Raw genomic sequence first — 23,352 nt, 5'->3', positions numbered from 1 at the left:
TAGTGTTACATGTTGAAGCAAATTGAATTTGAGAAACTTTCATGTAACAGTTCTTTCCCCAAATTGTATAATTTCCATTATATTCATTTTCCCCCAGAAGACAGCTTTTCTTCAGTCCTTAAGTATCCAACTCCTTATATGGATTTTGGTGGTCTTGGAGCAGCACCACCAGGTCTAAATCGGTGTGGGGTGTTGGGTCTTTTTGGTCTTCAGGAGATCCGTTCCTGACCATGTTGCTGTGAATGGCATAATTCACACAGTAATTGAGCTTTATGTAGAGCTTTATGTAGAAGCACCTGAGCGTCAAAGACACTCCTCAGAAATGTCTGTTACGGCCCTGAACTTCTTAATGGCTTGTTCCTTGGGCACGCATCCTCTAGAGCAGAAGCGTGAATGGGCTTCACATGACCATGGCCCTTTTTGGCACGACGACTGTTTCTCCTCTCCTTCTCCTTTTTCTTTTCCTTCTCCTTTTCCTTTTCCTTCTCCTTCTACTTTTCCATCTCCCCTCCCCCCTCTTAAATCTCCTTCCCTTCCCCCCTTCCTTCTCCTCCTCTCCCTCCCCCTCTCCCTCTTCCTCCTCCTCCACCTGTATCAGTCCTTTATGGGATTAAATAGATGTGCTTGTTTTAAAATACACCTATGCAATATTTTAAAGAGATAAAGCCAGATTTGCTTCCTTTTGACTGCGAGCTCAATTTTATAAAGAAGATCCACAAAGAAAAGGAGGCAGCAACAATGATAACCTCTAGGGAGAGTTAGAAAGTACTAAGGGTTCTAGCCAATAAGTGTGCCTTTCATAGGCAGATTTATTATTCTACATCAGCCTTCAGATGTGCAACTTCAAGACACTAAAAGGCTTTATTGTTCAAATTATGCCATTTTGACACATTCAAGTTGAAGAAATAATATGAAATGTTTGTTGCTTAAATGTATTAGGTTATATAAAACACACATTGAAGAAATACATAAAAATAACTTTAATTCAGTACATGTGATCAAATCCTTTTGTTTGGCGTATATGTATATATGTACAAACACACATATGTTTGAAATATTCGAAAACAAGAAATATTTGTGTGCAAATGATTATATTTAAATGTCATGCACGATATAATATTCAAATGCTGTAATATATTTAAGCAGATTTTTTGTGAGAAATTGAAGTTATCACCTGTTTGTAAGTATCTGATACCTATTTCTAAACAGTAAATATTAGATGATAAGCCATGGTTAAAATGCAAAGCATTTAGTCACTTGTGTTTTATGCTGTTAAATATTTTAGAAAAATACTGATTTTGCAGTTATAATTAGAGTGAAAGACAGATGGTCAAGTTTAAAACAATGTGTTTATATAAACTGTGTAGGTTGCCAAGTTGTTTCCTCACTATCACACATGTCTATAAATTATCTGCTCTGTTGAGACAACCTCATTGAAATTGGAGAGTGAGGAGACAGAAAAATAAGGAACTGTGGTATCTATAGATGCAATACATTTGAGTTTCAAAGAAAAGACCTAATAATATCAAAACTCACTGTTGCAAAGAATTTTAATTTAATTAAATGTACAGTTGCTAAAATTTTTTAAAGAAGTCAGACTATTTATTGTTTCTCTATAGAGGATTAAAAGTGGAAATAATAGTACTAATATCTACATCATTGCAAATTTTTATATTATGTGTCCTATATGAAGACAGATATTATCACCAATGCATTTAAGCACAATGAAGATAAATGTAATGATCTATAGCAATTAAGCATTTGTTACACAGGGAAGACCAGTGAAGACCAGGGTTTCATTGCAATTATTTTACTTTTTCATTTATATTTTTAAATGCTTGTAGGCTTCCTTTAGTTTTTTGTTTTATAACATTCATAAGCTAAAATAAAGCAAAATGTATTACCATCAATAATATCAATTATTATTTAATAAGTACCACATATTCTATATATGTGCCATTTTATCTAATCCTCAGAGATGCACAGGAAGATAAGTAAAAAAAGGCCAATCTGATTTGAAAGGATCATTTATTCTTGCTGCTTCACCTTTTAGTCCTGAATCATTGATTCCCTTTTCGTAATTTAAATTTTATTGTAAAAGGTATTGATGTATAAAGAGGTTATGGTTACATACGTCAGGAAATGTGTATTTTGTTTTGAACAGTGCTACACTGTCCCTTATTTTTCCCAATTTTTTTCTTCTGACTCCCTCCCCGCAAAATTGTAAAGTTCATTTCCAACATAGTGCCTAGAGAATATCACTGCTGAATTGATTCACCCTTTGTCCCACAGTTTCTGTGATTCCCATTCCCCTACTCAAACTTACACACAAGACAAAGGTCACAGAGATTAAAAAAAAGTCAAGAAAGGGAATAAAGCAAAGTAGAAAAAAGAAAGATAAGAAATAGTAACAAACAGTATATTTAAAAAAGATCCTCTTGTTTCTATTTCTTGGAGTTCATTTTGATAATTATCATTGTATATGGTCATATGCACATAGTTTTAGTGCCATTGTGGTCCTCTCCAAAAATATCCTCCTTCATTCTCTCTGGAAGAATTCTCACAGTGGTAAGATATGGAATCAACTCAGATGCCATTCAGTGGATGAATGAATCAAGGTAATATGATATATATATATATATGTATACATACACAAATTCTATGCTTCCATTAGAAATAATTACACTGCCTCATTTGTAAGGAAATGGAAAGTCTTGGAAGCATTACATTAAGTGAATTAAGCCAGACCCAAAGAAACACAGACTACAGTTTCCCTCACTTGTAATGACTAAACTATATCTATAAACCAACAAATTAATGCAATAAAAAGTAAAAGACAAATAATTACATTTAGCCATGATTAATTAAATAGCACTCTAAGCATTCGCACACTGAGAGATTCACTTTCTAAGTTTCAGTTTATGTGGAAAGGCTCAACTTAGCTTGGATCACAAACACAACCTAATTCAGTCAGCTGTGATGACATAGTTATGCTCATAGTGATTTCCTCCTGAAACAAGACAGAAAGTGATGAAATAAAAATAGTGTGTGCTAGAATACTGAGAAAACACCAAGACAAAGGAGAAAATATGGAAACATTAATATTTCCCATATTTGGAAAAATAATGGTAACTTTCAGTTTTCATTTTTAAAATTTTAAGTATGTCAAGGGATTTCATTTCATCATGTCATCTGTAAGTATAATGCATCAAGACCAAAGTCATCTCTTTCAATATTCTTTACCATTTCTCCCTAACATTCTCAACCTCTCAATTTATCTGCTTCCATTTTACATATGTATGGTGAATGAATTACCAAATTTGCCTAGGCTTCCTATCTCCATTTGCCTAACTCTTCCCTTAGACCCTTCTCCCCTACAACAGGTATTTATTTTCAATGTATATTGGAAATTATTTATGTTCAGTAGTACAGGTAAAATCACTAAGAGATTGAGAATTTATTACTAAAGCTGTTCAATGGCCATTGATTTTACTTTAAAAGATTTCTTGTTTCATCATAATATTTCCAAATTAGAAGATACTATTGCATTGACATTTTAAAGTTGAAATGAATCATTCTATATAATAAAAACCTGTTTGAGTGTTGTATTTTTTTAGGCACAGTGCTTGCAAAGGGATTTGAGGTAAATTTATAGCCTGATAGATAGTTTTATTAAAGTTTAGCACAAGAGGGTACTAAAGCACTTTACCACTTAAATATCCAGCTATATAAATATCTATTTCAATGACTTCTTAAAGTGGTCAAGTTATGTGCCAAAGTGAAATATGCCTTTCCATTATTTTTCATAGTACCCAAATATATGCATTTATAAAATTGTGGTCCAGATTAGGATTTGACTTTTATTGAAAATAGAAAAAAAAAACCCTGATGATTGGTAGGTTTGAACATTGCATGACAAATTTAAAATTAGCCCCACTTGTTTTCCTGATAGCTTAGTTTCATGGTAACATAATTAACCTAAGTAAAGTTTACTATTTAGACAGACAGAAGAATACTTAAAAATTCTAAATGTACTAAAGTTAGATTAACATTGGAGAAAAAGATAATCTGATTTAAATTTGAAAATATCAGTAAGATGAAAGTAAGAGTCTTTCAAACTAAAATTCATCAACAACTTCCTAATATTTTGCCTTATTCGATTTAGTAAAGCAAGTCACTTCATCTGGAACACATTCAAAATGGGAAAACCGTAAAGGCACATGTTTGCACTAACAAACGTACAACTTACTGTTTACCATAACCCTGACTACTTGGGAGAATTATTTACTTAATTATTGTGATCAGTGTAATTGATTATCAAGTAATTTTAGAATTTGGAAAAGTGGCCAAAGCATTTCAATTGTTTATTTCTATCTTTCACTCTGTTTCTAGTGGCTAAAAGTAATTTATAGTGGTATAATAAACTACAAAGAACAGATCACTAATATTGATTTAAAATTATTAGCTAAAATGAAAACCCTTTTTAAATATAACATAATTGTAATTCTAATCTTGTCTTAATATTCTTTCAATGATACCATATTGTATTCAGTGTCTTTCATTTTCTTATCTTCTTAACAATTCCATAGTTTCTATGAGATGATATTTTACTTCATTTTATTAGCACATATTAAAAACAAAATAATTGTCTTCTAAATGAAATTTTCATACAAATGTCTAACATACTTTATCAAAGAAACTCATGACACTTTCTTGTTCCCACTCAGCTCTTTTAACTTTTCCTTGGTATTCTTTTCCCTAATATACTTCCATTCTATTTTCCTGTCTTTTTAAAATATAGATAGTATAACAGAATAGATTCAATATTTGTCTTTTTTTAGAGTGGTTTATTTAACTTGTTATAATGATTTCTAGTTCCATTCATTTTCCTACAAATTACAAATGTTGTATTTCTTTTTGACTGAATAACCATCTGTTCTGTACATATACCTGCAATCTTGTCTGTATATCCATCCATCATCATTTTTTTGCCAGTCCTGGGATTGAGCTCAGGGCCTGAACACTGTCCTTGGACTTTCTCAAGGCCAGAGCTCTCCCACTTGAGCCTCAGTGCCACTTCCAGCTTTTTTCTACGATGTGTATGCAACCTAGGACTTCAGGCATTCTAGGCAAGCACTCTACCACTAGGTCAAACTCCCGGTCCCATCATCATTTTCTTTTTATCAGTCTGTCTGTTTATCTGTCTTACTTCCTTTATTCTTTAGGCCATTCATGAATTCATAGGCAGCTCCATAATTTGTCTATTGTATATATTGTCACATTAAACACAATTGCTTAGGTATCTAGTGTTTGTTGATTTGGATTCTTTTCAGCATTTCCCAAGAGTAATAAAGCTAAATCAAATGTTGGTTCTCTTTTCAGCTTTGTTTAAATCTTGCCATATAGATTTAAATAATGCTACATGATTTCACATTCTCACTACCAACATAAAAAGGTTAATGTCTGCCAAATTCTTGCCAACATTTGTCATTTGTTTTCTTAACGATAACCGTTTTGACTGGGTGAGATGGAATGTCAATTTGGTTTTGATTTGCATTTTTCACTCATGGCTAAAGATGTTGAACATTTTTCATGTATTAATTGGCCATCTGTACTTGTTTTGGAGAAGTGTCTGTTCTACTCATTTGTCCATTTATTGATTGGCTTGTTTGTTCTAATAGTGTTAAGTTTTTTAGAGCTTTATCTAATATTCTGGATGTTAGTATCCTGTCGGATAAATGGCTGTCATTTTTTTCTCCCATTGTGGGTTGTCTCTTCATTCTGAGAATTGCTTACTATGATGTGAAGAAGCATTTGTAATGTGATTCACTCCCATATGACAATTATTGCTTTCATTAAATAAGCTATTTGGAGACTTATTCTGAAATTCATTCCTATGTCTCTCCCTGGGGGTGATTTCCCCTAATAGTTTTAAATGTAATATTTTACATTAAGTTCTTTGAACTATTCTGCATAGATTTACATAGTAGGTGAGAGAGGAGGGCTTAATTTCCATCTTTTGCATGTATTTACAGCACCATTTGTCTGAATATGCTGTCATTTCTATACCAAATATTTTTGGTACTTTTTTCAAAGCTCACATGACCATATATGTGTGTGAGTTTATATGTGGGTCTTCCATAATATTCCAGTGAAATTTTTTTCAGAATCTGCCTTGTGCTTTGTATTAGAGGATTTGTGCATAAATATTTATGCTATTTCCAGAAAAATATTTTAGAAAATATTTTAGAAAAATCTAGATTGCAAAGAGTACTTTTGTAGGCATGAGTTTTTGCATCTTTATAGGTAGATTCCAGAAGTTGGCTTGAGTAAAGGCACTAATAATACATCAGTCTTTGTCAAATTTCTGTCCAGGAAAGTTCCTACAAGCAGTGAATGAGTGTGTTGTGTCAGAGTTATTCGAAACTAACTTGTAATGTGGGAGATATTACAGAGTGTTACTTTATTTGCATTTCAGAAACTATAGTGAACCTGAAATTTTCATACTGTCATGTTTTATGTAATTTTCTGCTCTCTCATATATATATGTATATATAATATATATAACATATGGATTATATCTGACATAATCTATGTGTATATATTATGCATTATATGTATAATTTTTCCATAGGACTTTTTTCTTGCTTAGCATTCTTTAAGCAGGGCTAATAGCCCCTGTGGTATATATTGTGAATATTTTTCTAGTGGTGGGTATTATATTTTGTCATTTATTTTCATAATTTTAGTTTTTGTAGTCAACTTTACACTTGTGAAATAATTTTCATCATCAGGGAAGAAGATTTTTGGGAGTTTGATTATCATACAACTCCTGTGGCTTTTAGTTTTGTATTATATTGTATCTCAAAAGAAACACACACACATATTGTTTCTGAGGAACGATGAACAAATATTTTACATATATATTAATCAAATATGCCAAATAAAAATCATCTAAATAAAATAGACTGTTGCTGTTTCTTGTAGTAAAAAATTCATTCAAGGAGAAGGACTTCTGTGTTCAACTTCACACAGTAGGCCTAGTTTGGTCCATCCATGTGTTCAACCACAGGAAATTGCCTACAGAAAGTTATCATTAGAATGGAAAGATATTTTAACTGATATACAAAAATAAATTTTAGTTAGGCACCAGGTATTTGTGGTATTCAATTACAGACACACACACACACACACACACACACACACACACACACACACACCACACAGTTGTTAGAAGGACTTAAATTCAAATACTACAAATACCAACACTGTCATTTGATGTTGAAACTGATAGAGTTACATAAGCAACTTGAGTCTATTTTATAGCTTATAAATTGGGGATTAATTTAAATTACTTAGTTGTAATCAATAAACAGTAATTTCACTCTTTCTCCTAGTTTCTATGCACCTCAGAAAAAAAGTTATTTCTTACTTCTTGGCTTTCCAAATTTCAAAGTAATATAAAAGAACCAGCTGAGGTGCCTGAAATATAATCTCAGATGCTTGGGATGAAGAGATTAGTAGTTTTTGATCTTAAAGCCAGGTTCTAATCTCCTATATGAAGAAATAATTCAGGCATGACAGTATATAACTATGCTTCCAGCTAAATTAGAGGCTCTGGGAAGGAGGCACCCTCTGGGGTTGGGGTAGAAGGGCAACCTGGAGTTCTGACTCTTCATAAAAGAAAAGAGATATGGGGGGCTGGGATGTAGCTAAGTGACAAAGTGCTTGCCTAGCAAGTGCAATGTCCTGGGTTTGATCCCTAGTTCCACAAAAGAGAAGACAAAAAAACGCAGTTAAAAAAAAAAAGAGAGGGCCGGGAGTTTGGCCTAATGGCAGAGTGCTTGCCTAGGATGCATGAAGATCACGTTTAATTCCTAGGTACCACATATATAGAAAAAAAGCCAGAAGTGGTGCTGAGGCTCAAGTGGTAGAGCTCTAGCCTTGAGAAAGTCCAAGGACAGTGCTCAGACCCTGAACTCAAACCCAGGACTGGCAAAAAGAAAAAGAGAGATGGGGTCATTGTTCAAGAGGTAGAGTATCAACAGAGCAAATCCAATGCCTGTATCAACAATAATTGCATTTCTTACTAAAAATTTCTGCTTAATTATAAATTATTTTCCGTTTCATCCACATGCATGCATCTTTTCCACTACTTAAGTTTAATTTTTTAAATTTTCTTTGCTAATTTATTTGTAAATGATGCCTATGGTCGTAACTGATATTGCTAGTTGTAAAGATACAACATCACTGTTTGGCACTCAAAGCATCAGTCTATAATTTAAAATATTGAAGTTACTTTGCCAGATTAAATAGCATACTCTCAAAATAAGTGGTTAAATAAATTTAATTTATACCATATAGATTTGTATATAGATATGAGAAAGTTCTTGATATTTGAATAATTTGGAGACATATTTACAAGCAAATCTTCCTTTTATATATTTAATATCAAAGTGTAGTTTGTTGATTTCTACAACAAACACCAAAAGCTTCTTGTTTTTTCTGGAGTTTGCTTTGATAAAGGTTATTTTATATGATTAGAGGCATGTAGGCATTGCTTCTTTGTGTTCCCCCTCTAACTCAAGAGTGATATGAATCCTAAAACTCGTTCACTTTTCATATGTACACATATAAATTGCTGATTTATTAGAAAAAAATCAAATACAAAATTCTATGCACAGTTGAGTAGTTTTGAAACTTTTGTAAAACTATGGTTTTGTTCATAAATTATGAAAGGAATGTATACTACTTAAGTATTTGATTAAGTTAAGGAAAAACAAATTATAATTAATATACTTCTAAAAATTATCTAAACATTTTTTGATAAATAGCCTAGACACAAACACACAATCAAAAGTACATGACAATGCCTATAATAAGTAATTCACACAAATAAGAATTCATTTTACAGAAGAAAGTATTTCAAGTATGCATTCATTTTCAAGATGTCTAAGCCAATCAAAAATTTTGTAACTAAAAAAAGTATAATAATAAGGTTGAGTGCTGGTGTTGCATGCCTCTAATCCTAACTACTTTAAGAGGTTAAGATTTGAAGACAGCAGTTCCAAATCAGCCTAGGCAAAAAGTCCCCATGAGACTCTCATCTCCATTAACCATTTTCAAACCAAAAGTGGTGCTGTGACTCAAATGGTAGCACACTAGCCTTGACCACAAAAAGGCGCAGCAGCAGTACTCCAGGCCCTGAGATAAGCCTCACAATCCAGCAAAAAAGGGAGGTGTTGCTATTAAGATACTGTATTTCCCCAACATGATTTCTTATAAAATCATGAAGTATACTGGCTTGTCTGGTTTGACAATTATATCTTTAAGTGATATAGTTTAAAAATAAATTTATTTTGTATTATGTATCATTTGACATTACTTTTAAGTGAAATATTCTCATTTTTAATACTGGTTTTTGTTTATTGTTTCACAACAGGCATGGATTCTCTCTGATGTGTACAGAGAAGCAGTATAGCAAATTGGTAAGGCAGTTCTGCATCTTTTGTTTAAAGGAACAGCCGTATTGATTAATATATTGAATATGCTAATTTATGTTCCTGGAAACAGTATATTATATCTCCTGCATCTTAATCAGAATTTATTGTTGTTGTTAATTGTATTGATGATTATCATTGTGATTAGGATGAGATTAAATCTGAGGATCTTTTGATTGTATTTCCTTAATGGCTAATTCTGTTGAATATCTATATTATGTACTTTTTCCAACTGTATTTTATCTTTTAAGAATATTCAGTTCAACGACATAGATTATCTAGTTGGATCAAAAAGCAAGATCCATCGTTCTGCTGTCTTCAAGAGACACATCTTAACCAAAAAAACAAATATTTTTTGAAAGTGAGAGGTTAGAATGAACTCTACCAAGCTAACGGCCCCCATAAACAGGCTGTAGTTGCCATCCTCATATCAGATAAAATAGACTTCAAACTAACATTAGTGAGAAAAGACAAAGAAGGTTACTACATACTACTAAAGGGATCTTTCCTTCAGGAGGACATAACCATCCTAAATATCTACACACCCAATCCCGGAGCTCCTAACTTCATCAAACAAACTTTACTTTCACTGAAACCATACATAGATTGAAACACAGTGATTGTTGGTGACTTTAACACACCACTCTCACCTATGTACAGATCAACAAGGCAAAAACTCAACAGAGAAACTTAGAATGGAACAACTATATAGACCAACTAGATCTAACAGACATCTGCAGAATATTCCACCCAGCAACAACACAATATACGTTTTTCTCAGCAGCACATGGAACATTTTCCAAAATAGACTACATTTTGGGCCATAAAACAAACCTGGACAGATTCAGAAACACTGAAATTATTCCCTGCATTCTCTCAGACCACAAGGGCATCAAATTGGAACTGAACACCCATCTCCACCAACGAAACTCTGTAACTCATGGAGATTGAACAACACATTGTTGAATCACCAATGGGTCATCAAAGAGATCAGAACAGAAATCCAACAGTTTATGAAATTTAACAAAAAGGAGCACACAAAATACCAGCTCCTTTGGGACACGGCAAAGGCAGTACTCAGAGGAAAATTTATAGCTCTGAGTACCTACAATAACAAACTGGAAAAACTGTAAACCAACAATTTAATGTGTCACCTTAAGCTCCTGAAAAAAGAGCAACAAAGCAACCCTAATCCCACTAGATGGAAGCATATTATTAAAATCAAAGCAGAATTAAATGAATTGGAATCCAAAAAACTATAGAAAGAATCAACAAAACAAAAATAAAAAATAAAAAATAAAAATCAGAATGTAGAGGGAGTTTGGCCTTGTGGAAGAGTGCTTGCCTGGCATGCACGAAGACTCAGGTTCAATTCCTAGGTATCATGTATACAGAAAAAGCCAGAAGTGGTGATGTGTCTCAAGTGGTACGGCTCCAGCCTTGAGAAATCCCAAGGACAGTGCTCAGGCCCTGAGTTCAGTCCCCTGGACTGGCAAAAAAAGAAAATTAGAGATTGGATCAACAATACATGGTATTTATACACAATGGAATTCAATGCTGCTATCAGAAAGAACGACATGGCCCCATTTGTAAAGAAATGAAAAGACTTAAAAAAAATAAAACATACTAAGTGAAGTAAGCCAGACTCAAAGGAACATAGGCTCAATGGTTTCCCTCATTTGTCATAATTAGTACAAACCTTGGACTCTCCTAACAGAGGTTTACCATAGGGCAAAACCTAGATACATAATGCCATATAAGATGAGGCTAAAAGAAAGGACCTCCAAGACATAGAAACAAGAGCCATAAAATGTGTGACTGTTGTTCTTAATGTACTATGTTATTTCTATCTCTTTTGTTGTCCCTTGGTTATCTCATGTTATTACAGTATCTTATCTTGTTATCTGATATATTGTATATATATTTATTTGTTTATTTGAAATAGGACAGGGAAGGGGGAAAACAAGATGATGGGCAGGGGTCAGGGAGGGAAATGGAGACAAAAACATGAGAAGGTGTAGCAATGACTGTTAAGTAATGCACCTTCTATCTGGCGAATATAATGTAACCCTTCTATTAATTAAAATAAAAATTCTATAAAAAGTCAAAAAAAAGAATTAACAAAATTGACAAACCCTTAGCAAATCTTACAAAAAAAAAAGAAGGGAGCATACCGAAATAAACAAAATCACAGACGAAAATGGTAATATCACGAGAGAAATTACCAAGATCCAGAGTATCATGAGGGAATACTTCTCAAACCTTTATGCCAACAAATTTGAGAATCTAGAAGAAATGGATGAATTCCTAGCCAATATTAACATACCCCACACTGAACCAAGAACTAACCCAACAAAACAGGCCTATTTTAAGCACTGAAATAGAAATGGTAATAAGAGACCTTCCACCCAAGAAAAGCCCAGGGCCAGATGGATTCACAGCTGAATTCTATAAGGTCTCCAAAGCAGAGCTCACACCAATACTCCTCAAGCTCTTCAACAAAATTGAAAATGAAGGCTCTTTACCAAACTCATTCTATGAAGCCAATATAACCCTCATCCCCAAACCAGACAGAGATTCATCAGAGAAAGAGAACTATAGACCTATTTCTTTGATGAACATCAATGCAAAACTTCTCAACAAAATAAGGACCTCCAGGATAAGGAAACAAAAGCCATATAATGAATGACTGTTGTTCTTAATGTACTATGTTATCTCTCATCTCTTTTGCCATCCCTTGGTTATCTTATATTGTTCCAATATTTCACCTTGTTATCTGATATATTTTATATGTGCTTAATTGGTTATTTGAAATTGGATAGGGACGGGGGAAATCAAGATAAGTGGGGGGGTAGGGTGGGAGGGAAATGGGGACCATGTCATGAGAAAGAGTATCGATGTTTGTGAAGTTATGCACATTTTATCTGGTGAATATAATGTAACCCTTCTATTAATCACAATAAAAAAGAAAAAAGCCAGGATACTTAATTTTTCCTTTTGATTCATGCATTCCTTTTATTAATTTAAGTTAGAAATTTTACCTTTTTACATGTTGATATTTGGTTTATATATTGATTATGAAATAAACTAGATGTTATTAAAAAGGAAAAATCTTGTTATTTTATTTCTATTTCAGTACCATTGGTGGACTTCATACTGTGGTTAGAGTAGATGAATAGATCTGGAAGGCAGATCTTCACCAAGGAACAGTGGTGGGTTTGCTCTTCCCCACCATCCACACTTTCTCAGGGAAACTTCTCTGTTTTGTAGTATCTATGTTGGATGTTATATTAAGTTTTATTGAGGAAAATGAAAAGGACTGTTATGTTTAAAATGAAATCAAAAGTAAATAGATGACCATGCCTGAAAGTTTCAACAAAAGCCTACTAGGTAAAAAATTAAACACCAATATCTTTAAATGCAAAAATACATCTCTTTACTGTAGGTGATTCAAAATTTCCATCCTTACTTGTACATATATCAGGTGAGAAAATATCTGTCTAGCGACTTAAAATAATATTTACTTTTGATAAGTAAATATGTACCAGTGATTCCCAAATATATGTTACTTTTATGCAAAGCTATTTAAATTTTTCATTTACACAACTAATTCAAAGAAAACTTTATGAAATAATAAGATTTTCACTAGGTAGAAAAATGCTTTAACTAGATTAAGGGAGGAGAGATTTGCTTCAGTTTGACATTTCAGTGATTTCAGTCCTTGTCTCTATTCAATAATTATATTCCTGAAACTTCATGTCAATAGGACCATCCCAAGAAGAAGATTCAATTTAGAGTCTGAAAAGTAGAGAAATCCATAATGGAAAGGTCCTCCAGAACTAAGATATACCCATTAAAGACATTTTATCAGTGACATTTTCTCCAGCTAAACCCTAGATTATAATGGGATATTCACTAACCATTGCATGCTAGGAACTTATCAGGTTAATCCATTGGTGAAGCTGGCACCCACATGAGCTAGTCACATTTCAATCTTGCCAGAAGCTGGCATGATTCTCAGGATCTTTTTCACTTTCTATATAAACCTTATTTTCAAACACTTTTCTGGAAACTGTGAACAGTGCAGACCCAGTCTCCCTGACAATCTGGGGAGCTCCTTGGATGTTTTATCTTCAGTTCAAAAATAGCTCTTGTAATGTTTCCTAGGGTTAGTTTTTTATGGTGCAAACAGTTACTAAAGCTTTATAATACTTTGTGATATATACTCTATTATTCCTCATAAGAATAAGAACACCTGAGAAAGACAAAAGTTGATAAAACATGACCGAGTTTACATTTTTGAAGAAGTGGATTCTGAAAAGATGTTATTGATGGGGCCACAGTCACTTCCAACTAGTCTCCATGGAAATACTGGCAGTATAGCCAAGCAGGCTAAGCAAATACCACTTGAACAATATGTACTGGAAAACTTGGTAATAAGGGTTCCCTATAGACACTATGTACTTGCAGGCAAGCACAGATATACCAGCACACAGCATCCTTACATTAGCAACCTGTCAATGGGAAGAAACTGAAGAAAGACACAGACATACTGAAAGCCTTGTGAAATTCCCCACAGCTGCACATTGAAAAGATGTGCAGTCTTGTCTGAGAGGAGAAGGTAAATTCATTGGCACCAATTCATGAGGGAAGGCCTAAGGACAAGGAAACAAAACAGATATGAAAGTGGTAGAGCAATCAGGGCTCTACGAAATATGGAACTTAACAAGCCAAAGCCCCATGTCAACGAGACAATAATTGCTTACAGTGGGTTTAAATGAACAGAAAAGGCAGTAAGGAGTGAGAAGATTCAGTGAAAAGTGGGAGTGGGGAGCAATGGTGGCAGCTCAATAAATTATATGAACATTTTTCTCATTAATATGTCAGAATAACACATGGAATATCTATTGAGCTGAAAGATCAGACAAAATAAAGAAAAACAACTAAAATAAGATAAGCCTCCTCTCAGCATCTTAAATACTCCAAAAGTATTAAACATGTTAATAATAATATTAAATATATCAAATATATACTCCAAAAATATTAAAATTCATTTTACATAAGGAGCTAGGTCCAGACAAATGATGTGTGCTTACTCTTCTATTTGGAGACTAGATTTATTTATCTTATAAATGTAAGTGAAATACAGTATAGGGAAATTTCAAACTATAGTTGTATAGAAAGTTAAAAATCACAGATGAGGAAAATAAGATACCAGGAAGTGGGTAATTGAAAGGGATGGGGTGGGGGCCACAGGGAAAAGAATAGTGTAATGCTGCAGAGAAGAGGGAGAGAATAGAGTAAAAAATCCAACATGTATCCTACAAAAGTAAATAGCAAGGGAATGTGAGGGTTGGGGAGGGTTTGATGAGAATATTGAGAGGGTTGATATTCATAAAGATGCACTGTATTCATAAACGGCTCAATAGCAACTCCTTATTACAACTATTTAAAGGTAATTAAAAAAGAAGCAATGAAATATTTCAGCCAAGTTCATACATAATGAATACTGAGTATAAAATATCAAACAGAATAGCACCCAGGTGAACAATGAAAGGTACCAGAAATATTTATTCACAGAACTGAGCAAAACTGTAAGCCTAGAAATTTTCAAATGATGGATTTTAAGAAAAAATACAAATCAGTTCAAAATTTAAAAAAATTGGAAATGCTGCTGTGTCTTAAATTGGTAAAGTACTAGCCTGAGCTTAAAGGCTTAGAGATAGCAGCCTGGCTCTAAATTATATCTCTAAGATTGACAAAACAAATAATTGAACAAGAAAAAACAAACAAGCAAAACAGGTAACTTCCACTGGCACTGGTGTCTCACACCTGTAATCATAGCTACTCAGAAGCCCGAGATCTGAGATTAGCAGTTCAAAGCCAGAAGGAAAGTCCTAGAAACTCATTTCGCATTAAATAGGAGAACATGAAGTAGCTCAGGGTCTGGGTGCTGTCCCTGAGCTCTTCTCTTGAGCCAACGAGCTCAGACCATGAGGTTCAAGCCCCCATGACTAACATTTTTTTTTTTTAATTAAGGGGATTTAAGTAAGGCAAGTTAGACTAGGAAAGCAATGCAAAATTACCTTGGAAATGGAAATCAAATGAAAGATACAATAGTAAATTAATGCGTGATTTTGTTAAGGCAAAGATTGGATTCAAAGTATGAAACAGTAAAAAATATAGAGAGAATGTTATATATATAAGGGTCCTTGATCAAAGGAACAAGTCTGACACAAAAGAAGAGGTTGAACAGAGCTTTATTCTTAACCAACATCGAGAATTATACTGACTGGCCAGGGCTGTCTCTAAGATGTGTGTGTGTGTGTGAGAGAGAAACCACACTTATGTGTCACCAGCCATGGGGTTGGCTTGGCCATACACAGGTGACCAATAGAATCTCCACATACTTGAATGACCACTGATGCGACCACTGACACCTTTGCAGTTTGTGCTGACCTATCATCTCGGCAGGTTTCTGGTCAGCTGCCCTAATGACTAATGAAAGGGGGAAAGGGTGGGGGGCTTTCCTCACTCTGCCAGGCAAAGGGGGCTGGGGAAGAAATCTCATTCTTGGGTGCTTCCTTTCTGATAGCTCCACCTGGTCAGGCTTCCCCTGTAACCTGAGCTCTGTTATCAGGGAATTGCATACCTGACTTTATGGCTTTCTGAGGTATTTTCTTTATAAACAGGGTTAATTACTAAAAATGGGGTTTATCTGGCTACATGGTCCTTACAATATACAGTGTGTGTCGGTCACACACCGACACACACACACACACACACCCCGACACACACACACACACAGAGAGAGAGAGAGAGAGAGAGAGAGAGAGGAGAGAGAGAGAGAGAGAGAGAGAGAGAGAGAGAGAGAGAGAGAGAGAGAGAGAGAGAGAGAGAGAGAGAGAGGAGAGAGAGAGAGAGAGAGAGAGAGAGAGAGAGAGAGAGAGAGAGAGAGAGAGAGAGAGAGAGAGAGAGAGAGGGAGAGAGAGGGGAGAGGGAGAGAGGGAGGGAGAGAGGGAGGGAGAGAGGGAGGGAGAGAGGAGGGAGAGAGGGAGAGGGAGAGGGAGAGGGAGAGGGAGAGGGAGAGGGAGAGGGAGAGGGGAGAGGGAGAGGGGAGAGGGGAGGAAAAGAGAGAGATCCTGAAGAAAAAAAAGAAGAAAATTGAACAAAACATTAAAAAAAAATAAGAAAAAAATTCTAGGTAGAAAGTGTGTCCTGAGACCCTAAACATGTAATATGTGAACTTAATTTCTTTTCTCTTCTTTTCCCCTTAAGGCTTATCTTGTGTTGTTACTGTATCTGACTTTGGTACCTGGTATCTTGCATATATGGTTATTCGTTTGTTTGAAAAAGGGAAGGTAAGGGAAAAAACAAGATGAGTGGGAGGAATTGAGGGAGGGGAAGTGGGAGAAAAACATGGGAAGGGGGTAACAATGTTCAAGAAGTAATGTACCCACTACCTGATTAATGTAACTGCAACCCCTCTGTACATCACTCAAATAATAAAATAAAATAAAAAGGCTATTTGTAAAATTACCTAAGAGTGACAAGATAAATTAGAGTCAAACTTGTCCATAATGAAATTTTACACAAAAAAGTTAAACTTCCTTTTTTGCATTCAAATAAATGTAATGAGCCTGTTAAATATAAAGAAACAAACTTCGTTTCATTTTTCAACAGGAATACTTAATGGTAGATAATATTAAAATTGTAGTAAGACATTTTATGAAAGAAAATATGAAATATAGATTCAAATACTGGAATGGAATCTAAACAAGGAGACAAAAAAGGATTCCAAATAAGGAGAAAATAAGGAAATAATTTGAGTATATAAGTATATTCTCTTAAAAATATACAGATTTTCTGGAAGATATTTTTAAAAGAAGTACATATTTAAAGAAAATATTAAATGTATAGTACATTTTTATTATTTACAGATATCCACTTAGCATTGTTATATGCTAAACCTGTGAAGAATAGAAGTAAGATTGAGCACAGAAAGTTCCTGGGATAATAAGGTGATTTCAGAAAGTCAGCTTCTAGGAAGAGTGATGTGATGTGGTTCATTTCATTATAGCAAGCTTATAACAGGAAACCAGAGAAATGGAGATAAAAGCAGAGGGTTAAGGCTATCACAGTAAATTATTAAATTAAAAATTTCAAGCATAAATTAAACTCTTCTTTCAAAGGACAAAATATATACCTAGATAGTCTTTCACTAAAAGAACAGGAACTGTGCGAAACAGAGTATAATTATACAAATCTGATGAATGCACTATATAAAAGAAAAAATATCTTCACATTGATGATTTATCAATAAAACTTAATATGATATACAGAGATTAAATGCAATGAACATGTAACCATTGTTAGTGTTTTGAAAAAATGAAAGCCAAATAAAGATAAAATGAAGGTAGATGACAGGATAAACTAAAGGTAGACCATAAGAAAGAAAGAAGATGAAGTTTGCACATTCTTTAGCTAATAATAATTTCAAAGCAGGAAATAAAAATTATGCAAACAGAAATACAGATTTCACTGTTCATCCCTTCACTTCTGGGGTCAGGGTTTGCTTTTTTTAATGAAATTTTGACATTTATTATTATTATTATTATTAGTTTGAAACAATGTACTTTTCATTCAAAAAAGCAGTTTATAGTATTTGCTCCTTTCAAGGTAATGAGTTAATACCATGAATTACCTTTTTGTGCCAGAATCCTTTGGTGTAATATTAGCTGTTATTGATGTTTATATTGCAATGATAAAAGCTCATAGATGCATTGAATTAAGACCCAACTTTGATAAGCTGGGCAGGGTCATGTATCATCAAATAGACATAAATTACAATTAGAATTGTTATTTATTTATTTATTTATTTATTTATTTATTTATTTATTTATTTTTGCCAGTTCTGGGGTTTGAAACCCAGGGTCTGAGCAGGTCCTGGGCTTTCCTCAAGGCTAGTGCTTTACAACTTGAGCCACAGCACCACTTCTGGCTTTTTCTGTTTATGTGATAACCAGTGAGGGCTTCATGCATGCCAAACAATCACTCCACCACTAGGCTAGGCTCCAAGCCCTGTAAATATTTTTATGTCACTAAAATTTCAGTCCAAGTGTTTTTATTTTTTTGTATTTTTTGTAGGCATCAGAAACCTTTTGTAAGAGCCAAGTTTATCAGCTAAGTTCTAACACTATTTGATATAGCTATCTTTCCAAGGAATTCAGACTGTATTTCTAAGAACATACATTATTCAGTGATGAATGTGGTTTTTCTTTAAAGTTTTTTTTTGTTGTGCTTTGAGCAGAGTGTATTTTAAATAATATAATTTTTGTAAATAAAAAATACAATATTCACATGAGTCATTTTCAATCAAATTTGGGGCATCCCCAGTAGAATGTTTGATTGGGTCTTCTAAATGTTGTAAACTATAAGGATAAAAGGTGATATTTTCAATATAAAGATGAGGGCAATCTTAAAAAAAAGGTAATATTTTTCTGTGGTGATTTCTGCTCCTTTTCTCACTATTTATATCCTATTATAAATTCCTAGAGCGAATCTCTATTGGAAAACTAGCATAGTATTCTTAAACAGAATCTAATTTGAGTATTTTTAAAGAAAATATAGTATTTGAACTTCCTTTATTCTCTTATACTAACCTACATGAAACATTTGGCTTTCGCATAATAGAACTTGGCAACCAAGGAAATCTTGTGGGAAAATTAATTCTTGTTCACTTCAACTCTTGAAAACCTAAATTCTGTTTTTTTTCTTCAGTAGAATGGAACTAGATTTTCTGGGAAGTCTTTCTGCTTTAGATCCTGAAAAATGTATTCCCCAATGGTACAGTTGTGAGTTTCCTCACTGTTAATTCAAAGCAAGTCCTGGGCATGATGCCTCTATTTGAAGGTTGTGGCTGGAAATTACACCACACGTGTTTGCTAATGGTTCCACTGTACATTACATAATCCACATGGGATTAGAGTGGAGGAAACTGCATGCAAGGAGGAAGTCAGGGTACCATGACCTTTCTCATCTAGTACTTTATCTCTTTGTCTTTATACATGAGAGGTAATTATAATAAAGTCAAGTAAAACTCTTACGGAAGCAATTAATTTACATTATTCTTTTTTTTTCTTTCTTGTTTCCTTTTATGTACTGGCCGGGCCTTGAACTTAAGGCTTGGGTATTGTCTCTGAGCCCTTTTGATCAAGACAAGTGCTACTCGGGTAGATATTTGGAAATAAGAGACTGGCCAACTTTCATGCTCAGGTTGTCTTTGAACTCTGATGCTAAGATTTCAGCCTCTGGACTAGCTAAATGGGCTAGAATTACAGGCTTGAGCCACCAGTGCCTGGTTAGGATTATTTTTTTCCTGTTAGTGCTTCTGTTAGCTGAAACAGAAGAGAATGGAAGTGTGTATTCATAAGGCAGGAATTAGCTCTTGAGGAATTTGCAGCTAAAGGAAGTAGAAAAAAAATCCTGCAGGCACAGCTTTACTAAAATGAGAACCAAGATGAGAAAACTCCTATGGATTAAGTATATGGAAATTAAAGGAACGATCTCTAATGGAAAAGAGGAAGTTGTATCATGTTACTAGAAAGAAAAAATATGAAGAGCTTATAAAGCATATCTTCAGAGTTGATTGACTGTGGAATATAAATTTCAAAAGAGAAAACTGACTTTATATTCACTTTGAAAATGCAGTGATTTCTTTAATTTGTACCTTATCTCATTGAGGAGTAAATATATCTTTTGGCTTATTTATTTTTAAATACTTAAAAATAGAATTTTTCAGTTATGTGTTCCCTTTTACTTCAGCCTTCTTCCTGTCATTTTAGTTTCTCCATTTAGGCAGCCCCACAATGCATATTTAATTAACATACCTTGTTGCTGCAAAAATAAATCATCATGTTTCTCTTTCCAGAATCCTAAAGACATTATCTACTGCAATGAATAGACCTTGTCATGTTATCAACTCTCATTCTTGCATTGTCTGGAGACAGAGAATAGCAGAAGCTAACATAACACAACCTCAATGACAGTAAATCAAGTTGTGGAATCCAAAAAGTATCCCTTCAAGAAATCAAACATTATTTATCTAAAACATAATTAGAAATGATACTGAAATGGAAAAAAATGGCTTGGGCAACCATTTTCTAAAGAATGATTTTCCTAATAACTGGCAGAAAGTTGAAGAAGGAAAAAATGTTCATCAATAACTACTAGCACATTCAACAGCTTCAGGAATCATTACTCATAACAATTATCACTGTGTTTATATACACTGTGTAACTCCAAAGGTGAGGAATGTATTTGGGAGACAAAAGTCTAAATAAAAACAAGTGGCAGAACAGATTTGACATATTTAGGAGATTAGCTTTGTCAGAAATGTATCTAATACCAAGACAGACCAATGGTCACTGTCATTATCAGAAATCTGAATAAGATTCTGTTGTTGATCTTTTCCCAGCAGGTAGTAGTAACTGAACTAAATGTCCCACCATGGATCCGTTGTATGGATCACCTTTTCATAATAAAGGAGATGTGCATTTTCTATCTTATAATCCATAAAAAGTAAATGGTATGCTTATAAATATCTAGTGGCAATTATTTTAAGTTATGCTGAGTTGATGAATTTAAAACTCTGCAATAGAGATATACAAAGTAGAGAGTATATATCAGAGTATATAATGATTCCAATATTACACATAAAGACAGCATAGAGAGGAATAGGAACAACATAAACTATTAATAATATTGAGGGAAGTATATTTGGCTCCTGCTTTGAAAGTATAGATTTGGGGTATACATATTATAAGTATGATTATAACCATTTTTTCATATTCTGTGTTTAGAAACTCCAGTCATGTAACCATTTAAATTCTTGTTGTTTGTGAAAACCACTTTACAGGTCCATTATTACTGTTTGAACTTCTCACGATCTTACTTCTTCAGTAGAGGGACTGCTCTGTTTGCCCAACTTTTTCATAATGCCAAGGTCACTGGCTTCCTGAACGTTATGCAACAAAAAGGAATTCAGATGGCGAATAAGTCTGTAAATTTGTTCAACATCACATAACATTGTGGATTTGCAAATCATATCTGTAGCAAGATACACCAGATACATCTTTAAATATCAAAACAAAACAACTGAATAACCCAATCTCAAAACACCAGTGTTGTTAAGGGCATGTGCTTACAGAATGCCCACTTATTGCTATGGGAAGGAAAATAGTTTATCATTTTGGAAGAGTTTTTTAGTTTCTTGAAATCTATGATAATGATTTAATAATAATAGCTCTTGGGTTTCCTCAAATAATTTCCCTGGACCACAATAAAACCCCTGTGAATTTATGCTTGCATTAGATTTGTTGCCAAACCTTGGAAGAGGCCAAATTTTCTTCACTAAATGAATAACAGACAATTGTACATGCATACATACACACACAATTAAATATTGCTAAGCAATGCAAGTGGTGAAAAAAACATGAAAAGTGCTTCTGAAGAAAGAGAGAAGAGTGAGTATGGGAGATTTTATGTGGTCAAACCATTCTGTTAATAAAGGGCAAAGAAAGAGTTTTAGATGGGAATTTTTATGTTTTCTGATCACATTCTGTTATCTTTATGGAGCTCAGAAATAAAGTCTATTCATTATGTTTAAAAATTAAATTAAATTAAAGTTGATTGCATGGGAGGTTTCAAACTAAGTCAATGTTACAATCAATGTCCTTAACACCAACTGCACTGTAATTTTAATGTATCACCTGCCTTTTTGAATGTTTTAATATTAACCCGCTTTCTCTAAATTATACATGCAGAGGAAATATTAGTCAAGGTCAAGTGTTGAAACTGAACTGAGTACAAAATTATTGTGACAGAGTTCTTGAGAGGAAAAGATCCAATAAGCCACATACATAGATGGTCTCAACTTACTGGTACACCATACAATCTTGCAGTTTTACTGTGGTGCGAAATAATATCCATTTACTTCAATTTTAAAATAAAAATATTTTCCTTGACTAGCATTTGCAATCTTATGCTCTCTTTCTAGTGATGCTGGGCAGAGGTAGTAAGCCAAAGCTTCTAATATTGAAGATGAAGTATAGATGGAGATTTATTATGAGATTTAAGTTATATTTGTTAAGAAGTGCAAGCATAGGCCAACAGTAAGCTGAAGAGTCAGCAATGACAGTAGTGGAATTCATTCTGAGAACAAAGGTTTGAGAATTAGGGAAGCTGACAGTGTTGTTGCTTTCAGAGCCCAAAGATAAGCCTAAGAACTTGGGAAGTTCTTAGCATCAAAAGCTGGAGAATACAGAGTGCTGATGTCCAAAGATAGGATGAGAACAATGTCCCATCTCTATATAAGAGTGAGTTCTCTTTCCTCTGCTTGGCTTTTCTATCCAGTGGATTACTTGATGCCTACCTGCACTGGTCAATGCGAAGGTGGAGGTTCTTAGTATAACCACCTCTAGAAATATTCTCACAAACATATCAGAAATGATTCTTTGTAAAGTAAATTCTTGGTAGCAGTAATTTCTTCTTTAGGACAGAAACCACAAGAAATCAATGAAAGAAAACATCCTTATATAAATGAACAATAACAGTAAGAAAAAATCTTGGAAGCATTCCCTAGCTCCTCTGCAAAGTATCAGAGATAGCAGCTAGAATGGTCATTTCCCATGTGATGTGGAAACAGAGGTGCAAGTGGAAATTCTATTTTAACTTCATAGGTGTATTTTTCTATTCTTTCCCATGGGATGCTCAAGTATATTCATATAATGTATCATAATCACTTACATCTCATAGTTTGGGAAGAGATGACTACTCTGGCTTCAGTAAACTT

At 33.9% G+C, this 23,352-nt stretch overlaps 1 pseudogene; it reads right to left on the bottom strand.

Annotated features, from left to right (window-relative positions):
• Positions 1–134: 134 nt before the first annotated feature.
• On the bottom strand, positions 135–21,588 carry LOC150064260 (small ribosomal subunit protein eS26 pseudogene; annotated as a pseudogene).
• Positions 21,589–23,352: the final 1,764 nt, after the last annotated feature.

This window comes from Megascapheus bottae, chromosome 4 (genome assembly GCF_031878675.1).
Source record: "Megascapheus bottae isolate mThoBot1 chromosome 4, mThoBot2.hap1, whole genome shotgun sequence".
In the NCBI taxonomy this organism is placed as follows: domain Eukaryota; kingdom Metazoa; phylum Chordata; class Mammalia; order Rodentia; family Geomyidae; genus Megascapheus; species Megascapheus bottae.
This window is presented reverse-complemented; position numbering and strand designations above follow the sequence as displayed.